At 45.5% G+C, this 23116-nt stretch overlaps 1 long non-coding RNA gene across 1 annotated transcript in view; it reads left to right on the forward strand.

Moving 5' to 3' along the window:
• LOC126455675 (uncharacterized) overlaps window positions 1–23116 on the forward strand; it is a 299825-nt gene that overhangs the window by 159547 nt on the left and 117162 nt on the right. Inside the window, exon 3 of the long non-coding RNA XR_007585351.1 lies at window positions 12111–12276. This is a non-coding gene — a long non-coding RNA (uncharacterized LOC126455675). The remainder of the gene's footprint in view (window positions 1–12110; window positions 12277–23116) is intronic.

The following is a 23116-nucleotide window of genomic DNA, read 5'->3' on the forward strand; positions in this document are numbered from 1 at the left end:
TAGCGTTCATCATTATTATTCCGTGTGTTTTTGCTTTTCAAAAAAATGGTTCAAATGGCTCTGAGCACTATGGGACTCAACTGCTGTGGTCATAAGTCCCCTAGAACTTAGAACTACTTAAACCTAACTAACCTAAGGACAGCACACAACACCCAGCCATCACGAGGCAGAGAAAATCCCTGACCCCGCCGGGAATCGAACCCGGGAACCCGGGCGTGGGAAGCGAGAACGCTACCGCACGACCACGAGATGCGGGCGTTTTTGCTTTTAGGAAGCTTTATTTGTCGAGTGCTATTAATAGTGTTCCATAGATTTCGTGTTTGTTTTGAATACAGTCAGAGAGAGTCCCTTTAGTTAGCCATAGTGCCAGTAGTGTCAGTGTCGTCCTAACCGCCGTCTGCTTCACGTCTGCTGTGCAGGGAGCTACCTTAATTTAAGTATTAACTGTATTTTTCTTACTTGTCACTTCTTCTTCCGTGTGTTTTTGCTTTTAGGAAGCTTTATTCGTCGAGTACTATTAAAAATGTTCCATAGATTTCGTGTTTGTTTTGAATACAGTCAGAGAGAGTCCCTTTAGTCAGCCATAGTGCCAGTAGTGTCAGTGTCGTCCTAACCGCCGTCTGCTTCACGTCTGCTGTGCAGCGAGCTACCTTAATTTACGTATTAACTGTATTTTTCTTACTTGTCACTTCTTCTTCCGTGTGTTTTTGCTTTTAGGAAGCTTTATTTGTCGAGTGCTGTTAATAGTGTTCCACAGATTTCGTGTCTGTTTTGAATACAGTCAGAGAGAGTCCCTTTAGTCGACCATAGTGCCAGTAGTGCTAGTGTTTGTTTTCAATACAGTCCAGAGACAGGTAGTGCTATTTTCTTTGTTTTCTACAAGAAGTGGCTAGCAATCACAGTTTAGTGAATAGTCAGCCGCCTTTAGTGAATTAGCAGTCTAGTTAAAAGTTGATTAACTCTCTTCAGTAAATTGATTCCTTAGGATGGATAGGATGTGTGACTGCTGTGTACGGACGCAGGAGGAGGTGGCCACTGTTCGCGAGCAGCTGAACGTGTTGATGGCCGCGGTCAGCCGTCTTCAGGCTGCTGCCTCGGAGTGTAGCGGCAGTGGGGAGTCTGGTGCGTCGCAAGGTACACCCCAGATGTTACATGCTTCACCCACTGTCCCTGCTGTCGAGACAGCTTCCCGGGTACCGGGCGCGGTTGGGCCACCCTCTCCCCAAGGGGAGTGACGGGTTCAGCGGCGTTCGCGGCGCACGAGGCGGAGGGTAAATGTGGAGGCTGGCCGTCTGGCATCGCCCGCTCTGCCTGTGAGTGGACATGTAGCTGCTCCTTCAGCAAGGTCCGAGCAGGCCCGCGGGGGGAGGGGTTTATTAGTTATTGGGAGCTCCAACGTTTGGCGGGTGATGGAGCCCCTTAGGGAAATAGCGAAAAGGTCGGGGAAGAAGGCCAGTGTTCACTCTGTCTGCTTGCCGAGGGGTCTCATCCGAGATGTGGAGGAGGCCCTACCGGCGGCGATAGAGAGCACTGGGTGCACCCGACTGCAAATTGTTACTCATGTCGGCACCAATGACTCCTGCCGTCTGGGTTCAGAGGTCATCCTCAGTTCGTACAGGCGGTTGGCGGAATTGGTGAAGGCGGAAAGCCTCGCTCGCGGGGTGGAATCAGAGCTAACTATTTGTAGTATCGTTCCCAGAACCGATCGCGGTCCTCTGGTTTGGAGCCGAGTGGAAGGCTTAAAACAGAGGCTCAGACGATTCTGCGGAGATCTGGGGTGCAAATTTCTCGACCTCCGCTATTGGGTGGAGAAATGTAGGGTCCCCCTGAATAGATCAGGCGTGCACTACACGCCGGAAGCGGCTACAAGGGTAGCGGAGTACGTGTGGAGTGCACATGGAGGTTTTTTAGGTTAGAGAATTCCCTCCCTAGGCCCGACAAGACGCCTCCTGAGACGCGGCAAGGTAGGAGTAGGCAAAATGCAACAGGGAATAACAATATTAATGTGCTAATAGTAAACTGCAGGAGCGTCTATAGGAAGGTCCCAGAACTGCTCTCATTAATAAACGGTCATAACGCCCATATAGTACTAGGGACAGAAAGTTGGCTGAAACCAGACGTAAACAGTAATGAAATCCTAAACTCAGATTGGAATGTATACCGCAGAGACAGGTTGGACAGTGAAGGGGGGGGGGGGTGTTTATAGCGACAAGAAGTGCAATAGTATCGTAGGAAATTGACGGAGATCCGAAATGTGAAATGATTTGGGTCAAGGTCACGGTTAAAGCAGGCTCAGACATGGTAATTGGATGTCTTTATAGGCCTCCTGACTCAGCAGCTGTTGTGACTGAGCACCTGAAGGATAATTTGGAAAATATTTCGAGTAGATTTCCCCACCATGTTATAGTTCTGGGTGGAGATTTTAATTTGCCGGATATAGACTGGGAGACTCAAACGTTCATAACGGGTGGCAGGGACAAAGAATCCAGTGTAATTTTTTTAAGTGCTTTATCTGAAAACTACCTTGAGCAGTTACACAGAGAACCGACTCGTGGCGATAACATATTGGACCTTCTGGTGACAAACAGACCCGAGTTATTTGAAACAGTTAACGCAGAACAGGGAATCAGCGATCATAAAGCGGTTACGGCATCAATGATTTCAGCCGTAAATAGAAATATTAAAAAAGGTAGGGAGATTTTTCTGTTTAGCAAAAGTGACAAAAAGCAGATTAGAGAGTACCTGACGGCTCAACACAAAAGTTTTGTCTCAAGTACAGATAGTGTTGAGGATCAGTGGTCAAGGTTCAAAACCATCGTACAATATGCGTTAGATGAGTATGTGCCAAGCAAGATCATAAGAGATGGAAAAGAGCCACCGTGGTACAACAACCGAGTTAGAAAACTGCTGCGGAGGCAAAGGGAACTTCACAGCAAACGTAAACATAGCCAAAGCCTTGCAGACAAACAAAAATTACGCGAAGCGAAATGTAGTCTGAGGAGGGCTATGCGAGAGGCGTTCAATGAATTCGAAAGTAAAGTTCTATGTACTGACTTGGCAGAAAATCCTGAGAAATTCTGGTCTTATGTCAAAGCGGTAGGTGGATCAAAACAAAATGTCCAGACACACTGTGACCAAAATGGTACTGAAACAGAGGATGACGGACTAAGGGCCGAGATGCTAAATGTCTTTTTCCAAAGCTGTTTCACAGAGGAAGACTGCACTGTAGTTCCTTCTTTAGATTGTCGCTCAGATGACAAAATGATAGATATCGAAATAGACAATAGAGGGATTGAGAAAAAATTAAAATCGCTCAAAAGAGGAAAGGCCGCTGGACCTGATGGAGTACCAGTTCGATTTTACACAGAGTACGCGAAGGAACTTGCCCCCCTTCTTGCAGCGGTGTACCGTAGGTCTCTAGAAGAGAGTAGCGTTCCAATGGATTGGAAAAGGGCACAGGTCATCCCCGTTTTCAAGAAGGGACGTCGAACAGATGTGCAGGACTATAGACCTATATCTCTAGCGTCGATCAGTTGCAGAATTTTGGAACACGTATTGTGTTCGAGTATAATTACTTTCCTGGAGACCAGAAATCTACTCTGTAGGAATCAGCATGGGTTTCGAACGACACGGTCGTGTGAAACCCAGCTCGCGCTATTCGTCCACGAGACTCAGAGGGCCATAGACACGGGTTCCCAGGTAGATGCCGTGTTTCTTGACTTTCGCAAGGCGTTCAATACAGTTCCCCACAGTCGTTTAATGAACAAAGCAAAAGCATATGGAGTATCAGACCAATTGTGTGATTGGATTGAGGAGTTCCTAGATAGCAGAACGCAGCATGTCATTCTCAATGGAGAAAAGTCTTCCGAAGTAAGAGTGATTTCAGGTGTGCCGCAGGGGAGTGTCATGGGACCGTTGTTGTTCACAATATACATAAATGACCTGGTGGATGACATCGGAAGTTCACTGGGGCTTTTTGCAGATGATACTGTGATGTATCGAGAGGTTGTAACGATGGAAGATTGTACTGAAATGTAGGAGGGTCTGCAGCGAATTGACGCATGGTGCAGGGAATGGCAATTGAATCTCAATGTAGACAAGTGTAATGTGCTGCGAATACATAGAAAGATAGATCCCTTATCATTTAGCTACAAAATAGCAGGTCAGCAACTGGAAGCAGTTAATTCCATAAATTATCTGGGAGTACGCATTAGGAGTGATTTAAAATGGAATGATCATATAAAGTTGATCGTCGGTAAAGCAGATGCCAGACTGAGATTCATTGGAAGAATTCTAAGGAAATGCAATCCGAAAACAAAGGAAGTAGGATACAGTACGCCTGTTCGCCCACTGCTTGAATACTGCTCAGCGGTGTGGGATCCGTACCAGATAGGGTTGATAGAAGAGATAGAGAAGATCCAATGGAGAGCAGCGCGCTTCGTTACAGGATCATTTAGTAATCGCGAAAGCGTTACGGAGGTGATAGATAAACTCCAGTGGAAGACTCTGCAGGAGAGACGCTCAGTAGCTCGGTATGGGCCTTTGTTAAAGTTTCGAGAACATACCTTCACCGACGAGTCCAGCAGTATATTGCTCCCTCCTACGTATATCTCGCGAAGAGACCATGAGGATAAAATCAGAGAGATTAGAGCCCACACAGAAGCATACAGACAATCCTTCTTTCCACGAACAATACGAGACTGGAATAGAAGGGAGAACCGATAGAGGTACTCAGGTGGCTTGCGGAGTATGGATGTAGATTATTACTTTGAGCAATTTTTTTCTCTGATTTCTTACTGTGGACGGCAAAGATCAACTAAGAACCAAAAGAGAGGAAAAAAACAATACCTTCAAGTATTTGTCTCTTTATATAATATTTTCAGTAGGCCAGTTTTCTTGTGTGGCCACAAAATTTCTTTTGTTTGCTAGGGAAAATTTTCATATGTTAATGTTGGAAAAACTGTTGTGGCTGGTGACATACAGAATTTAATCATAGACTGTTCTCTGTCACGAATGAAATGATTACCGCTTTACATAACCCAATCTTGCAGATTAATCGGAGGAACCCATTTTTGATAAAATGTCAGAATTATGCTGAATAGTAAGACCACTTGTCATTTCTGTCAGCTTGACCTTAAACCGATATAATCGTATTGATTCACCTTCATCTCCAGTTAAAAACTTTAGTTAACTCAGGAATAATAGTGTCGTCGGCAGCAGCTATAGTATTACAGAACCACACTGACAATGATGTAAGTGATGGTGTTGTAACTCTGTAAACAGCAGATTTAACACATTTAAATTTTGTACTTCGTGCGAACCACTTACGACACATCAGGTTTCAGATTGTTTACTTACAGATGGTTGAAAATGCTTCGTATTCCAGAAGGTATACTTGTCGATTTCCTTTGAACTTATTTCCTTCATATGATCCATCACCCCGTGCCCCCGTCCCTCCCCACTCCATCCGCAGCCCCCCCCCCCCCCCCCCACACACACACACACGCACAGAGACATGCCTCCCAGCGTCCCAGGTTTTCGAGGTCAAGAGGATCCTTCACTAAATTTCTAGAGATAAGGGAACAATGATCGGAAGTGAATATTTCAGCCGATATCAAATCCTTAATGAGTAATGCGTGTGAGGCACGTAATATTAAACTGATTTTGTTGCATAACGACGAACTGCCTTCTGCTTCGACGCTGGGAACGCAGAGTTCTCTTTGACGTTTACGTAGTGTAGGTTATATTTGTTACTGTCCGTGACTAGTAATCGGCGACATAGTATTATTATTACAAGAGGCTGAAGACATGCATACACCGTATCGAGCAGCCAAATATTGTGCCTGGCATAATGTCTCTAATTATTTCTCTGCCTTTACCTATCTATGCCTGTACAATCATTCCTATTATAACATTTGTTTTTATTGTGGAAAGGCGTCACCAGATTGTGTTTACCTTGCTCGAGGAAAATGGCAACGTCATCAAACAAATGCCGAAGACTTAGTTGTAAATTTTTTCGAAGACGGTAAAATAAGCCGGATTTAATTAACAGAAATAAAGAAGATATTTACGAGGGCGCGTTGGAAACCAACGTCTCCGAATTTATGTGAAATCTCTTACAACTTTTTAAATAAAACAAATGTTATTAACATTCTGCACCTTCATTATTCAAGTCCACATATTTGCATCCATCTGCCTCTAGAGGCCTCCGAATTGCACGAGTATCACGTAACATGGCGGTGTGTAACGTAATTATGTCGCGTGAGAAAGCCTCGCGGAGTACCGCAAGGTTAGAGGCGTCGTATCACGGATTGCGCGGCCGCTCCCACGGGAGGTTCGAGTCCTCTTTCGGGCATGGGTGTGTGTGTTGTTCTTAGCAAAATTTAATTTAAGATAGTTTTAGTAGTGTGTAAGTCTAGGGACCGAAGACCTCAGCAGTTTGGTCCCTTCGAAATTCACACAGATCTGAACATTTTCGCGTGAGAAACGGCGTGCTGTAACCGAGTCTCGAATTCGAAGAGTTCATCCACACGGAGAACCCCCTCTTTAAGCATGGCAATGCCAGACCACACACGAACACTGCGGCCTCTGCAACAATTCGACGCCTTGCGTCCACTGTCATCGATCATCCTCCATACAGTCCACTCTTGGCCACATTAGACATTCATCTGTTTCAGATCTTAAATACAACATTCGAGCATTTCGCTGTGACAGTGATGAAGCGGAATTTTTCTGGTAGTGATATAGCGGTGAAAGCAGGGGTGAAGTTGTGGCTACCGTAACGAAGTCAAACATTCTAGAGCGACGGTATTACCAAGCTGGTCTTTCGTTGCGGCAAATGTGTTCACCGCCAGCGTGACTATGTTGTGAAATAAATACGTGAGGAATAAAGATGTAGAATGTTAATAACGTGCGTTATTTTATTTGCAAAGCTTTAAGAACTTGCACACACACAAAAATGGGAGACATTACTTTTCTGCACGCCCTCGTATATCACGAACTCGCCTATTTATTCGGAGGAAAAGTTACAATTCGAAATGTGGCGTAATAGAACCTTTATATATGATGTTTCGTCTTTGAGACAAACTTCAAGGAGATGTAGATCACAATCATGGGGAACAACTTCTGTTGGAGGCAAAATGTTCGTAGACGCTTCCCAGAGACACAAGCCTTCCTTTAGTATCTACTGGCCTGGGGCGATTTGACTTCACCGTACTGGCAGGCTCAACTAACGAAGTACACTGCGTACTATCTACCCTAGTGAACTGATGGAAGATTATCAACAAGAAAACAATGAGACTCTCTGAGCGGAGAAAGCTAGTTTGGAAGCGAATCACGAACTTCGATCTTGCGTGGCTTACGGCTTTTATAGGGAGCAGATGACTGAATGATATTGCGAGCTTTCAGTTCAATAAATGATGTGTGAGGTGACTCTCAACTACGTACCATCAGACTCAGAGTTGAAATATTAAAAGTTTCAGCTGGTTTCGTTGTCTAGGGGCTGGGATATGTAGTTGCCAAATTACAAGCAAAATACTGCTGAGTCTACAGTATACAATATGAATATGCACATGACTCGAATGGTCGAAGGTTGCTATCACCCGGCAATTTCAAATTTTGTACGTAACATGGACGTTTATGAATGAAAGATTGCAATTAAATAAATTCTGCTATTTTTAACCACTTTAAATGAGTGCAATAGTAGAAGCACCTTTAAGAATGTGACTTATTACTGTAAATACTTATTGGTGTCGATGGTCCAGCAATTAAACGTAAGTTTATTAACAAGGAAACAATAGATTCCTACTGCATGTAATTAGTTATGAACAACAACATAGCTCGCGAGATATTCATTTCTAAACGCATACTACGTCTTCACTGCAGAAGCCGCGAAAATCTCACAAGTGCACAAGTCGGCACTACGAAATATTTATATCTCCCATGACTACGTGCAAACTGCTCCACTTTCCAAGTCTCCCCCGCGACCGTGCGTCCGTCGCACCGTCACGTCCAGCACTTGCTCTGTCCTGTGCGACCCTGCCTCGCCCTGCCCTTTCCAGAACTGCCTCCCTCCTCTCTCGAAACGATGCTGCTCCCCCACTTCCGTAGTCGCCTGCTGTAGCAACTAGCGCTGTGATTGGCTAGAGCGCTCCCGCCCTGTCTTCAAGCCAAAGCACATTCACAAACATAATGAAACACATTCGAAATACTGGATTTACGTGTAAATAACTTGAAATTCAGTAAATATCCCTACGGCTGGACCATAAACACGCTCTAACATACATTACTAAATACATAAACAAATTAAATAAACGTATATCAAAGAAATAGTAAGCAAACGTAGGCCAGTAGCCTAATTTCTCTGTGCTTCCTAAAACACAATAAATATTTGACCAATTTCTCATTAATAGTATATGTTCGATATAAAGAAAGACATAGACGAATACATATATTTATAAGCATGCTGCTACCGTTCTTTTGTCACGCTATGGAGTACTTATGGCCTGACGCGATCGATAGTAATCGGCCACTTTGACGTTCAATAATCCATGTACTATTCAAGTTAGATGCCTGTAATTTATACCAATTTAGGTTTACACTAACAGCTTTCTAAAGACGCGTCGATCGACGAAATATGATGAACCGTTTATATTTTGGAAATTCGTTGCTGGGTGTTACTTGTATAGTTTACTGTCAGACACTAAACTTTAAGATAATAAAGATATTGAAAATCTGATTACACCATAAGTCGGTTGGGGTTGGTTGGGGAAGGAGACCAGACAGCGAGGTCATCGGTCTCATCGGATTAGGGAAGGACGGGGAAGGAAGTCGGCCGTGCCCTTTGAAAGGAACCATCCCGGCATTTGCCTGGAGCGATTTAGAGAAACACCATAAGTATCGTCGTGCTAATAATAGTAATGAACACGTTTCTTTTTGAGGTATCGTGATTCATCTGGCTACTATTAATTTCTATACGAACTGTGAAATGTCTGCCACGATAGTTTCACAAAGTCCACAATCTTTGGCACTCTCGGCATACAAGTCTCTTTCATCGATACAGCGTCACCAAGGAATTCCAAGCCACGTGCTCGGCCTGGACCATGCGCTGGGGCTACCCCTCTTGTCCGCCTAACGTTCGGTAACACGTGTTTGCTGCCATGCCCCCGCTTGCCGAGCGGCCCCTGCGGCCACGCCATCTCCAAACTTAGAATATTTCCAGGGCATCACAACTCGCCCTTTACCTTACAATATGCAAAACAAAACAAAAAAATGGCTCTGAGCAGTATGGGACATAACATCTGAGGTCATCAGTCCCCTAGAACTTAGAACTACTTAAACCTAACTAACCTGAGGACATCACACACAGACATGCCCAAGGCAGGTTTCGAACCTGCGACCGTAGCGGTCGCGCGGTTCCGGACTGAAGAGCCTAGAACCGCTCGGCCATAGCGGCCAGCTGGAAATAGAAGAACTGTTTTCTGTTAGTAAGAAAATTACTGTTAAAGCAGAATTGGACGTGCCCATTCTATAGAACGGTCCCATTTTAATCGGGTTTTTATTGGCATGTATTAACAGGAACAGTAAGAGATGAATAACAACCAGCAGGCTACTCCAGCAGCGATTGAGCCTCGCTGTTGCCTGGCGGTAGCAATCAGCGGGCCCAGGACACTGGTTATTTTTCGTATTTTGTTGTCTCTGTCAACACATATCGATAACATGAGTGCCCCACCTGACTAATTTGGGACGGCTCTATCGAATGGGCAGGTAAAAACTGCTTTAAATATTACCTTGTTTATAATAGGAATCAAACCCACATTTTCCGTCGGCACTGGGTGTCACGTGATATATATGATGAACAGTATTCGTTTGGGCTGCCTCCAGTTAGACATTACAGAAACGAAATTGAAAATATCTGCCGATACACCTGAGAAAATCGGAAATGGCGCCTAACGACTCACAGGAGGCGCACCTACATATATTCTTTCTTGTATTGCGTCCATATAACGAAAGACAACTATCTCGTCTCCGTGAGACAAAAGCAGAAAACGGTAGGAGCTATATAACTGCTCTGGTATAGCATCTCAACCGAAAAGTGCCATCATGAAACACCAACAGTCTCTGGCAAAACTACATGGAACGATTATTGTCGCTGATGTGAGAAGTCAATATATAGCTCTGGAAAGCATTCACTCGTAAGGAAAACCAACTTGTTCGGATTCAAAGTTTATGATATTACTCTGTCCAGACAGTTCGCTGACACACTGCTTTTTGCACTGACTTTGAAAAACGTGTATCATGATAAATTCATATCTGGTGCAGGTACAAACGATTATACTTTTGACAGCAAGGACCGTTTAACGTGATGTAATGTCACTAAGTTCCCTGAGGATAACCGCTTGACCTAAAGAGGCTGTATGTGAATGCATATGCACTATACAGCTGTTTTGGTGGCGTTCTTTAAATGCTCATACAATAAAACTGGCAGCACAGTTTCCAAAGAATACTTTGAACTATGTTGTGAATGCTGGTAGTCGTTTGGACGGTTTCTACTTGTTTCAACTGTTGCTGCATGGTGTAAGTTGTTTATTTCAATAATATATTAAATATTTAATTCTAACATTTATTTCCTCGTCCGCAAGTACTCAGCAGGGAACCTCCCACTATTTATGTAACTGTTAGACAGAAGGAACGTGGCAGACAGTATAAGCACACACTGAAGCGCCAAAGAAACTGGTATAGGCACGCGCATTCAAATACAGAAATTTGTAAACAAGCAGAATACGGCGCTGCTGTCGGCGACGGCTTTGTAAGACAACAAGTGTCTGGCGCAGTTGTTAGATCGGTTACTGCTTCTACAATTGCAGGTTCTCAAGGTTTAAGTGAATCTGAACGTGGTGTTATAGTCGGCGCATGAGAGATGGGACACAGCATCTTCAAGGCAGCAACGAAGTGGGGATTCTCCCGTACGAATTTCACAGTGTACCGTGAACATCAGGAATCCGGAAAAATATCAAATCTCCGACACTGCTGCGGTGAAAAAAGATCCTTCAAGAACGGGACCAAGGATGACTGAAGAGGATCGTTCTACGTGACACAAGTGCAATCCTTCCGCAAATTGTTGCAGATTTCAATGCTGGGTCATCACGAAGTGTCAGTGTGCGAACCATTCAACGGAAGTCATCGATATGAGCTTTCGGAGCCGAACGCGCACTCGTGCACCTTTGATGACTGCACGACACAAAGCTTTACGCCTCGCCTGGGCCCATCAACACCCCTATTGGGCTGTTGATGACTAGAAACATGTTGCCTGGTCGGACGAGTGTCGTTTAAAATTATACCGAGTGGATGGACGTGTACAGGTATGGAGACCACCTCATGAATCCACTGACCCTGCTTGTCACCAGGGGTCTGTTCAACCTGGTGAAGACTCTGTAATGGTGTGCGCCGTGTGCAGTTGGAGTGATATGGGACCTCTGATACGTCTAGATACGACTCTGACAGGAGACACGTACGTAAGCATCCTGTGTGATCGCCGGAATCCATCCATGTTCATTGTGCATTCCGACGGACACGGGCAATTCCAGCTGGACAATGCGGCAACCCACACATCCAGAATTGCCACAGAGTGGCTCCAGGAACACTCTTCTGAGTTTAAACACTTCCGCTGGCTGCGAAGCTCCCCAGATATGAACATTATTGAGCATATCTTGGATGCATTGCAAGGCGCTGTGTAGAAGAGATCTCCATTCCCTCGTACTCTTACGGATTTATGGACAGCCCTGCAGGATTCGTGGTGTCAGTTCCCTCCGGCACTACTTCAGACGTTAGCCGAGTCCATGCAACATCGAGTTGGGGCCTTCTGCGCTCTAGCGGGGGCCCTATACGATATTAGGTGGGTGTACCAGTTTCTTTGGCTCTTCAGTGTATATCGACGTTTTCTAGAGCAGTGTACTTTATAACCACATCCATATAATACTAAGTGGCAATACATCTTTCAGTCAACATAGTTTTTGTTTACGCCTGTCACTTCGCTATTCTGTATTCTTTCAGCATCGGATCATTGTTAATATGGATTACAGTATATATGTTGTGGTTTATATTCTTCGCAGGACTCCTTCGCTGCCGACGTCGACACCGTCACTGCCACATCTGCGTTCGCTGAGCGAGACGTGCGTGGACGACGCTGAGGCTGTGTGCCAGTAGCCGAGGTCAGCTCAGCGGCGGCTGAAGCGAGCTGACTCAGCGGGCTGCCCAGCAGGGCAGGGCGCGCCACAGGTAGGCCCCAAGCTCCCCCTCTGCGTCCCAGTTATATTGGCAACCGTGCTACCCCGCAAACCTAGTACGAGACGCTCTTTGCGCTATTTTCAGCAAGACGATATCCGGACGAAATAACGACTGCAGTCCCAGTCGCTATCCGACTGGGAATATCCCAAATGCGTTGTGATAAGTAATTACACGTAAAATACTCTAACCAGATGTTTCATGTTAATGTAAGAACGAGAGCAAGGGTCTAATGTCTCATGTAATGTCCAGATGTCACTAATTTACATACTGCTACTGTTGTTGTGGTCTTCAGTTCGCAGACTGCTTTGATGCAGCTCTCCATGCCACTTCATCTCCTTTAACTACTGCAACCTACAGGGTGACAATTATTGAACTATAGGAAATAAAATTGTCATAACTTCTGAACGCTTTGCGTTAGGACGTTCAGACCACACGGTTGGCCGCGGGGCGTGATGGGAACTAGTACGCGCTGCATGGTTTGGTTTAGCGACGAAGCCCACTTTCATTTCGATTTGCGGGGTAGCACGGTTGCCAATATAACTGGGACGCAGAGGGGGAGCTTGGGGCCTACCTGTGGCGCGCCCTGCCCTGCTGGGCAGCCCGCTGAGTCAGCTCGCTTCAGCCGCCGCTGAGCTGACCTCGGCTACTGGCACACAGCCTCAGCGTCGTCCACGCACGTCTCGCTCAGCGAACGCAGATGTGGCAGTGACGGTGTCGACGTCGGCAGCGAAGGAGTCCTGCGAAGAATATAAACCACAACATATATACTGTAATCCATATTAACAATGATCCATTTGGAGGACTGAGATTCCGCCTTTCGCGATCGAGAAGTTTCTTCAACCTCAACGGCTTACTGTGTGGTGTGCAACGTCCAGTCACGGAATAATCGGTCCGATATACACTCGTGAAATGGTCGTACGGGAAAATTTCCACTTCATCGCTACCTCGAAGATGCTGTGTGCCATCGCCCGTGCGCCAACTATAACACGACGTTCAACCTCACTTAAATCTTGATAACCTGCCACTGTAGCAGCAGTAACCGATCTAACAACTGCGCCAGACACTTGCCTTATATACGCGTTGCCGAACGCAGAGCTGTATTTTGCCTGTACGTATCTCTGTATTTGAATACGCATGACTATACCAGTTTCTTTAGCGCTTCAGTGTATGACAACGGTATTTTCTTCTCCAGTAATTTTTGAGTTGCTGTTGACATTTTGCATTTTATATCCTGTCTATTTAGGTCAACATCAGTTATTTTGTAGCCCAATAGCGTAACTCGTCTATTACTTTTAGTGTCTCATTTCTTAACCTAATTCTCCCAGGTTCACTTGATTTAATTCGACTCGACCCCATTACACTTGTCTTACTTTTATTTATGTTTGTCTCATAATTTCTTTTCAAGAAACTAGCAATTCCATTTAACTGTGGTTCCAAGTCTTGTGCTGTCCATGGCAAAATTACTGTATCGTCGAGAACCTCAAAGTTTTTAATTCTTCTCCTTGAACTTGAGTCACCTTTCCAAATTTGTCTTTGATTTCTTTTCCTGCTTCTCAGTCTGCGGACTGAATAATAACGGAGATGCTACACTCCTTTCTCAACCACTGTCTCCCTTCCATATCTTCGACTCTTGTAATTGCAATCTGATTTCTATATAATTGTATATAACTTTTCGATCACTAGCAAGAACTCCAGAGTTCTTGCTAGTGCACCCTCAGCACCGAACTCACACCTTACGACTTCCATCCGTTTGGCCCAAGAATAATGCACTCCACGGAAAGCAGTACACGGGGTGATGGGCAGGCTGTTGATGCAGCAAGACGACTCTGTTACTCTAGTAATTAAGATATTAACGTAATGCACACAAATAATCTTCGAGCGACACAATGTTAAATTTACTTTAGCTGTGACGACACCACCTTAAATGCCTTTTCATATCTCTTGTCACTAGTTTGTGAGATAATAGCTTGAGAGTATTATGTTACGAAATAGCTCTTAAGTGAGAAAACATGTGAAACATAGCGAATTTCTCTGGAATGTGTAACAGCAGATGTAATAGTCTCATTGTGTTACGTAAGGAATTCACTGAGAATAGTACAAAGAGATACTTATGCTGAAAAATCACTCTATTAGTTTACATGAACGTCTACTTTTAACAACAAGAAAAATTCACAATTGTTTTATGAATTGCTTTAATGGTTATTTTTCTCTCTTCTTCTATTTCTTGCCCTTTATTTCCATATCTTCACGGAGTCGGCACTTTAATTCTTGGAAATGCCAATGGTAGTGAAAGAGGATAGCTGGATGCCCTTCCCGGCGCCACCCCTTTTCTGCACGGTACGGAGTTTGTACACCCCCAACTGTCTGTCTCTAGTGTTGTCCCATTTGAAAGTGTGCGAACGTTGTCGTAATTCTTTGCGAAGTGCGTAACTGAGGTGGGACGTGGGTACTGCTACGGTGTTCTCCTAGTCGGATGTGCGAAACAACCGGCAAGCCACAACCAGACTGCCCGCATCTCGTGGTCGTGCGGTAGCGTTCTTGCTTCCCATGCCCGGGTTCCCGGGTTCGATTCCCGGCGGGGTCAGGGATTTTCTCTGCCTCGTGATGGCTGGGTGTTGTGTGCTGTCCTTAGGTTAGTTAGGTTTAAGTAGTTCTAAGTTCTAGGGGACTGATGACCATAGATGTTAAGTCCCATAGTGCTCAGAGCCATTTGAACCATTTTGAACAACCAGACTGGCCGGTACACAGGCACTAGTTAATACGCCGAACGGAGTCGATCCGGGACCGCCGTGCCTCGCTGAATCAGCTTGTTAACGCGCGTAGTTATGCGGCCAGGTAACTGCATTAACGTCAATGAAAATTAATGTCAGATTGTTTCACATATTTTGTGCTTTCACAGTCTGTGGACCACAATGAAACACACAAATTTCTACGATAGTGGACGTAATCGCCTTGAGAGATTCAGCAGCTGTATAGATATTTAAAATAATTCTTATTTAATGTTCCGTCTCAGTTGCAAATGACTATTAATAAATCGAAGTCTGATCAGTGAATATACTAACATGCCTCTATTTTCTGTTTCCTGTGATTTCACCTCTTCTAGCCGGCCGTGGTGGCCGAGCGGCTCTAGGCGCTACAGTCTGGAACCGCGCGACCACTACGTTCGCAGGTTCGAATCCTGCCTCGGGCATGGATGTGTGTGATGTCCTTAGGTTAGTTAGGTTTAAGTAGTTCTAAGTTCTAGGGAACTGATGACCTCAGATGTTAAGTCCCATAGTGCTCAGAGCCATTTTTTGAATTGCCCAAGACCATCGCAATGCACAATGGACATGAATGGATTCGGGTGACCACTCAGGACGCTTACGTACGTGTCGCCTGTCAGAGTCGTATCTAGAGGTATCAGGAGTCCATACACTCCAACTGAACAAGCCCCACACCATTACAGAGTCTTCATCAGTTTGAACAGTCCCTTGCTAACATGCGGGGTGCATGGATTCATCAGGTTGTCTCCATACCCGTACAAGTCAATCAGCTATATACAATTTGAAACGAGACTCGTCCGAACCCGCCAACATGTTTCCAGCCATCAACAGTCCAACGTCGGTGTTGAAGGGCCCAGGCGAGGCGTAAAACTTCGTGTTGTGCAATCATCAAGAGTACACGAGTGGGCCTTCGGCTCCGGAAGTCCACGTCGATGATGTTTCGTTGAATGGTCCGCACGCTGACACTTTTTGACGACCCAGTCAGCCTGAATGTAGAACTATAGGGTTTTTAATTTCAAGTTTAATGTCGGATAACAATTCACAAAAGAAATGTTTTTTGTTACGTAATTGCGACGGCCGCTGTGGCCGAGCAGTTCTAGGTAATTCAGTCCAGAACCGCGCTGCTACTACGGTCGCAGGCTCGAATTCTGCCTCGGCCATGGATGTGTGTGATGTCCTTAGGTTAGTTAGGTTTAAGTAGTTCTAAGTCTAGGGGAGTGATGACCTGAGATATTAAGTCCCATAGTGCTTAGAGACATTTGAACCATTTTGTTACTTAGAGATTTACAGTTTTAGGATTTTTTCCTTTGGTTGTACTGTGAAACCTTGCGTCCTCCGAGATTTAATGATTCTAGGCCGACGGGAAGTACGTTATAGTTTTCATGAGTGAGTTTCAAATAGCTCTAAGCACTATGGGACTTAACATCTGTGGTCATCAGTCCTCTAGACTTAGAACTACTTAAACCTAACCAACCTAAGGACATCCATGTCCGAGGTAGGATACGAACCTGCGACCGTAGCAGCAGTTCGGTTCCGGACTGAAGCACCTAGAACCGCTCGGCCACAACGGCTGGCTGAGTGAGTTTGCGAATATCAAAATATGTGATGTAAATGGCCTTATCTTTGGACTGGATTGACTTAAAAGCTTCAATTTTGTACATCGCCAAGATACCATAGGCTTCATTCAGTACGTGATATAATTTTCAACTTGATACGTATACCCGTTTCTGACAAAAAGGGGGTCTGAACAGTCGGACAGACAGACAAACAGACAGACAGACTGACTGACGGACGGACGACAAAGCGATCCTATAAGGGTTCCGTTTTTACCAAATCAGACACGGAAACAAAAAAAAAAAAAATAAATAAATAAATAAACGTTGGTCTAGTGAGTCAAACGTGACCGATGAACGTTGCATCCAATCTGCACTGTACTAATCTCCTACAACTCCTCTTTGGACATCTACAAGCTTGATATCTCGTTGGTCTGCTGGCGCTATTTTGTAGTTATCTTGTGGTATTAGTTTGCCGAAGAATGGCCGTATCTTAAAGAGCATCAGAATACACAGACTTTCTGCTGTCGGACACCACTATTACCTAGAGACAATATGTATTTTTTTTAAAGGCTGGAGTTATCTCTGCAGCTCACATTAATCTACTGAAAACACCAGTCCGATTTTATCAACCTTTGTGGAGATGTTCATAGTGTAACAGATATTAGATAGTTAAACTTTCATTCTATTCATAGCTGACCTTCTTCATTCACACTAGGATGAGGTGCGACCCCCTACGGGAACGATTACTCTGCCAGATACTGACCAGCATTCAGTTTCGCTTCCACAGTCCTGTTGAGCCGTTGAGTAGCTCGCCACAGCACGATTGCAGGAACTGAAGAGGATCGGGAATTGCTTTCTGTGACGTTTCACCAGGTCGTCTACGGACGCGTTGGCGTCGATCTGACCGCCTGAAATAGAAGCGTGACTCATTGCTGAACGCTCAATGCCATTTGGTCAGCACCCGTTATACAATGGCTGCACTACAGCCAACGATTTGGTGCGATCGGTCAGTATGATGCTGGGGTGTCCCTCATGATACTGATTTGACCTTTCTCGAAGTTCGAAAGGGCGGCGGCAACTCCGCTTGTACGTCCTCCGGGAATACTGAGTTGCGATCTCCACGTGAGAATTTCCAGTGGCGTTAGAAGCGCCCAATACCTATAACGAACTCACACCATTCTTCCTTTGTAGGAATGGCTTTTCGCTACACTGAATACAATTTGGCGAAAGGATGAAATGTTAATCAACATTTTGCACAGACATGGAGACGCTGTAGTATCACTTTTGTTGCGTCCGGCTGGCTGTTAATGGTGTAACTCCTTCGATTAAGCGTATATCTTGCACTGGCTAATGTGTGTGCGTGTGTGTGTGTGTGTGTGTGTGTGTGTGTGTGTGTGTGTGCGTGTGTGTGTGTTATATTACCCTTGAGGCGCATGACATGAACGCAGATGATTCTAGTGCAGTGTTCAGACTTTATTTGACATCTTTCTTGATTATATATGAATGATTAATAGGCCTGCTGAGGGCACCTTGCTCACGTCAGTGAGGCGTGCCTGGCAAGATGGCGCAGCGGAGCGCGCAGGAGCCGCGCACGGTGGCCGATGGCCGATCGGCGGCGTGCGTCACGCGCCGTGACTCAGCCAGCGCCTGCGTTCGCGTGTGCGGAATACGCAGGACGTCTCATCGCCCAACCCGGGCCTTCTGCTTTCCCAACCGTTATGCGCAGCTCCAGGCAAAGGTCATGCACCTCGACGATACGACGACTACCTTCCAGTCTTCGTGTCACTTCCGCTGTCACATTTGTCGCCCATCTTCAGCTAATGCATGCCCTCAGCCTCTTGGATATTTGAATGACCTGTCGAAGGGTGCCAACAGTATTAATAACTAACCCTAAAATACTATAACCATACCTTGGCCAATTCGACTACCAGACCTAGGTTTGGCCAGAAAAATTGCTAAATGCGACGCAGCGCTGGAATTATAAACCCTTTACTGTAGAAAAGTTAAAGAAAAATACATATCACGCTTTACACTGTCCCTCCATTGCAACAAATCACAAAAACTCACATCGCATAGGTCCACAAACGAAAGGGCGTTGATATACAAGGATCGTTCAACAAGTAATGTCTCACATTTTTTTCAAACCATTAATATACACCTACAAACGTCCTTTTTAGACTTCAAATTTGGTGTTTGTTCTGTGCGCCGGTGAACTTTTGAACCGTTCTGGCAGATGGCAGTGCCGTAGTACAACGTCAAACTGGCGTCTACATACGACTCACGTTACAAGCAGCATGCTGTTATTGAATTCTTGTGTGCAGAAAAAGAAACCGTGGTGAACATCCATAAACGTTTGTGTGTAGTGCATGCCGATGCTGCAGTTGATATGAGCACAGTTGGGGAATGGGTAAAGTAAGTTACAGCCTCAGGAAATGCAGAAACAGAGCTCCACGATCAACCACACTCGGGACGTCCTGTCACAGACACTTCTCCAGACATGCCATTATTCGTGCCGACCGGCGCATCACAACTCGACAATTGGCTCCACAGTTGTCGATAAGCATTGTAAGTGCGTCTTCAATGATCGAGACTCTCGAATATTCAAAGAGGTGCTCACGATGGGTTCCACGAATGCTCACGGCGGACCATAATTGTTGGAGCTTAAAGCTTCTCTACAGGGAACACACTTTGAAGATGACGAGAGAGTCAGTCATGCAGTGAAAACGTGGCTACGCCTGTAGGACAAGAGCTTTTACCAGCAGGGAATACGTGCTCTGCCGCAACGTTGGTGTACGGCCATAGAAGGTGATGGAGACTACGTAGAAAAATAGGAGAGGGACAAGACTTGTTGATGCATATTGTCACCACATTCCCACTCTTAATAATAAGTATGCCCTGAGAAAAAAAAGTGGGACATTACTTATTGAACGACCCTCGAACATTTTTCACCCGCCGGGAACACAATGGAATAAGTTCAAATGGTTCAAATGGCTCTGAGCATTATGGGACTTAACATCTGAGGTCATCAGTCCCCTAGAGCTTAGAACTACTTAAAGCTAACTAACTTAAGGACATCACACACATCCATGCTCGAGGCAGGATTCAAACCTGCGACCGTAGCATTCGCGCGGTTCTAGATGAAGCGCCTAGAACCGTTCGGTCACAACGAGCCGGCCAATGGAGTAAGTATGTAAATAAAGATTGCGTCAACTCTTACACGATAATTTGGGCGATCATCTGCCAGGAGTATGGAAAACAAACAATAGTTACATAGCCCGCATCTCGTGGTCGTGCGTTAGCGTTCTCGCTTCCCACGCCCGGGTTCCCGGGTTCGTTTCCCGGCGGGGTCAGGGATTTTCTCAGCCTCGTGATGGCTGGGTGTTGTGTGATGTCCTTAGGTTAGTTAGGTTTAAGTAGTTCTAAGTTCTAGGGGACTAATGATCATAGAAGTTAAGTCCCATAGTGCTCAGAGCCAATAGTTACATAAACAACAGAAGAAGAAAGTCATCTCAGAAAAATAACTGAAAACAATTTATAATGTCAGATGGGTATCCAATGGAAGCAGTCGGTCCTTGGCGAACATGGACTATGTTCATTGCTGATGGTCTACCAGCGGTTTCACGCAGACTTTTCGTTTTCCGGGTTATTCCTGTCGTAGACATTTGCTCGCCTTTGGATGGCACCAAGACGTGCTGCAAGTTGTTTCCAGAGGACGACGTTGTGGCTGACGACTGGGAAGCTGTTCTTGCTTGAAACATTCTCTTTACATGTGTTCTGTACTTTTTCAGGCCAGTATTTTCGGGGCAAATACGAGGGTTGGAACTTAAATAGTGGTAACTATTTATTTCCAACCGATACAAAAGAGCTACATGTTTGCATCTGTCACTATAGGTAGGCCATTATCTGAGCCTGTTCTGTTGACGGTGCGAATGGAGCGGTCTACTGCCTGTCTAATCTCTGGAACAGTTCTGAAGCGAACGCCATTAAGTGGTTCCTTCATCTTCGGACTCAAAGTCACAAGGCCTTAAGTCCGGGAAGTATGGTGGATGGTACAGTACTTCCGAGTCCCATCGACTGAACAGAGCCGCCACAGCTTGCACTGTATGCGTTCGCGCATTGTCGTGCAGAATGATAGGTGGGTTGCGCAGAAAGTGTCGCCGCTTCTTTCGAAAAGCTGGTCGCAGGTGATGCTCCAAAAACGAACAGTAATACTGAGGATTGACGGTCTCCCGTGAAGGAACGAAATGCGTTATGATAACACCGTCACAGTCGTACACGAGAATCACCATAGATTTACCCCGCTCCATTCGCACCATCAACAGAACAGGCTCTGCTAACGGTACGCTACGCCTTCCACATCGCTAACAACGGGTTCTACACATCGCTGGTGACTACGTTGAAGGACAGCAATAGGTGCAAACATGTAACTCTTTTGTATCGGTTGTGAATAACTAGTTGCCACTATTTAAGTTTCAACACTCGTATATATGATCAAAAATATCCAGACACCTGGCTGAAAATGACTTGTGGTGGCCTTCATCGGTAATGTTATTCAATATGGTGTTCGCCCACCCTTGGCCATGATGACAGCTTCCACTCTCGCAGGCATACATTCAATCAGGTGCTGGAAAGTTTGTTGGGGAATCGCAGCTCATTCTGCACGGAGTGCTGCACTGGGGAGAGGTATCGATGTCGGTCGGTTCTAGGCGCTACAGTCTGGAACCACGCGACCGCTACGGTCGCGGGTTCGAATCCTGTCTCGGGCATGGATGTGTGTGATGCCCGTAGGTTAGTTAGGTTTAAGTAGTTCTGAGTTCTAGGGGACTGATGACCTTATAAGTTAAGTCCCATAGTGCTCAGAGTCATTTTTCTTATGTCGGTCGGTGAGGCCTGGCGCGATCTCGGCGTTCCGAAACATCCCAAAAGTGTTCTGTAGGATTCACGTCAGGAAACTGTGCAGGCCAGTCCATAACAGGGGTGTTATCGTTGTGTAACCACTCTGCCACAGGTCGTGCATTATGAACAGCTGCTCGATCGTGTTGAAAGATGCAATCGCCATCCCCGAATTGCTCTTCAACAGTGGGTAGCAAGAAGGTGCTTAAAACATCAATGTAGCCCTGTGCTGTGATAGTGCCACGCAAAACAAGGGGTGAAAGCCTTCTCCTTGAAAAACACGACCATACTATAACACCGCCGCCTCCGAATTTTTCTGTTGGCACTAGACACGCTGGCAGATGACGTTCACCGGGCATTCTCCATATCCACATCCTGCCATCGGATCGCCACATTGTGTATAGTGATACGTCACACCACACAACGTTTTTCCACTGTTCAATCTTCCAATGTTTACGCTATTTACACCAAGAAACGCGTCGTTTGGCATTTACTGGGCGTGATGTGGCTTATGAGCAGCCCTAGTCAAATGCTGGTTATATAACTGTGAAGTGTAATAGCGGAGGAACAACGACAGCTAAACCAAGTCCAAGGCCAGGGACAGGCACCGTCGAGTATAGCGGAGGGTATTTGTAAAAAATCGGATGAAATCAGCGGTAGGAATCAGTCGTGAGTTTAAAAGTACTACCAGCTATCGCGCATGGAGGTAAAAGAATGGACACAGCGGTTGAATAGTTCCTGATAAGCCACACATTTCTGTAGTGAATGCTAAGTGACACTTGAGATGGTCAAAAAAGCGACGCGACTGGACAGCGGAAGACTGAAAGAGAGGGATCTGGAGTGATGAATGACGATATACACAGTGGTAGTCCAATGGAGGTGTTTGAGTTTGGCGAATGTACGGAATATGTTACCTGCAGTAATCTGTAGTCCCAAAGTGAAGTATGGAAGATGTAGTATTACGGTATGGGTGTGTTTCTCGTGGTAGGATTGGCCCACTTATTGCGCTTAAGAAAATGCTAAATGCGGAAGGTTAAAAGAAATGGCTTTGAGCACTATGGGACTTAACTTCTCAGGTCATCAGTCCCCTAGAACTTAGAACTACTTAAACCTAACTAACCTAAGGACAGCACACACAGCCATGCCCGGAGCAGGATTCGAACCTGCGACCGTAGCGGCAGCGCGGTTCCAGACTGTAGCGCCTAGAACCGCTCGCCCACTCCGGCCGGCTAATGCGGAGGGATAGGAATACATTTTACAGTATTGTTCACTGCGTACTGTAGAAGAACAAGGGGGGAGATGAGGATTCTTCAACATGTCTCTGGACCTGGTCATGAAGCAGCTTCTATGAGGCAACGGTTTGTGGAGAGTACCATTTCTGAAATGTACTGCCCTACCCAGAATCCCGACTGAACCGAATGAAACACCTCTGGAATGAGTGATAGTGTCGAATTCACTCCAGATACAGTGCTCAACATCACAATCTTCTCTGGTCTCGGCTCTTGAGGAAACATGGGTTGCCAGTCCTCCACAGAGAAACACTCCACTGAAATAGTCTCCACCTCAGTTCAAGCCGTGCCAAACAGAGGGTGCACAGATCCCATATTAACGTTCACTAAT

Source organism: Schistocerca serialis, chromosome 2, assembly GCF_023864345.2.
Source record: "Schistocerca serialis cubense isolate TAMUIC-IGC-003099 chromosome 2, iqSchSeri2.2, whole genome shotgun sequence".
Taxonomy (NCBI): Eukaryota; Metazoa; Arthropoda; class Insecta; order Orthoptera; family Acrididae; genus Schistocerca; species Schistocerca serialis.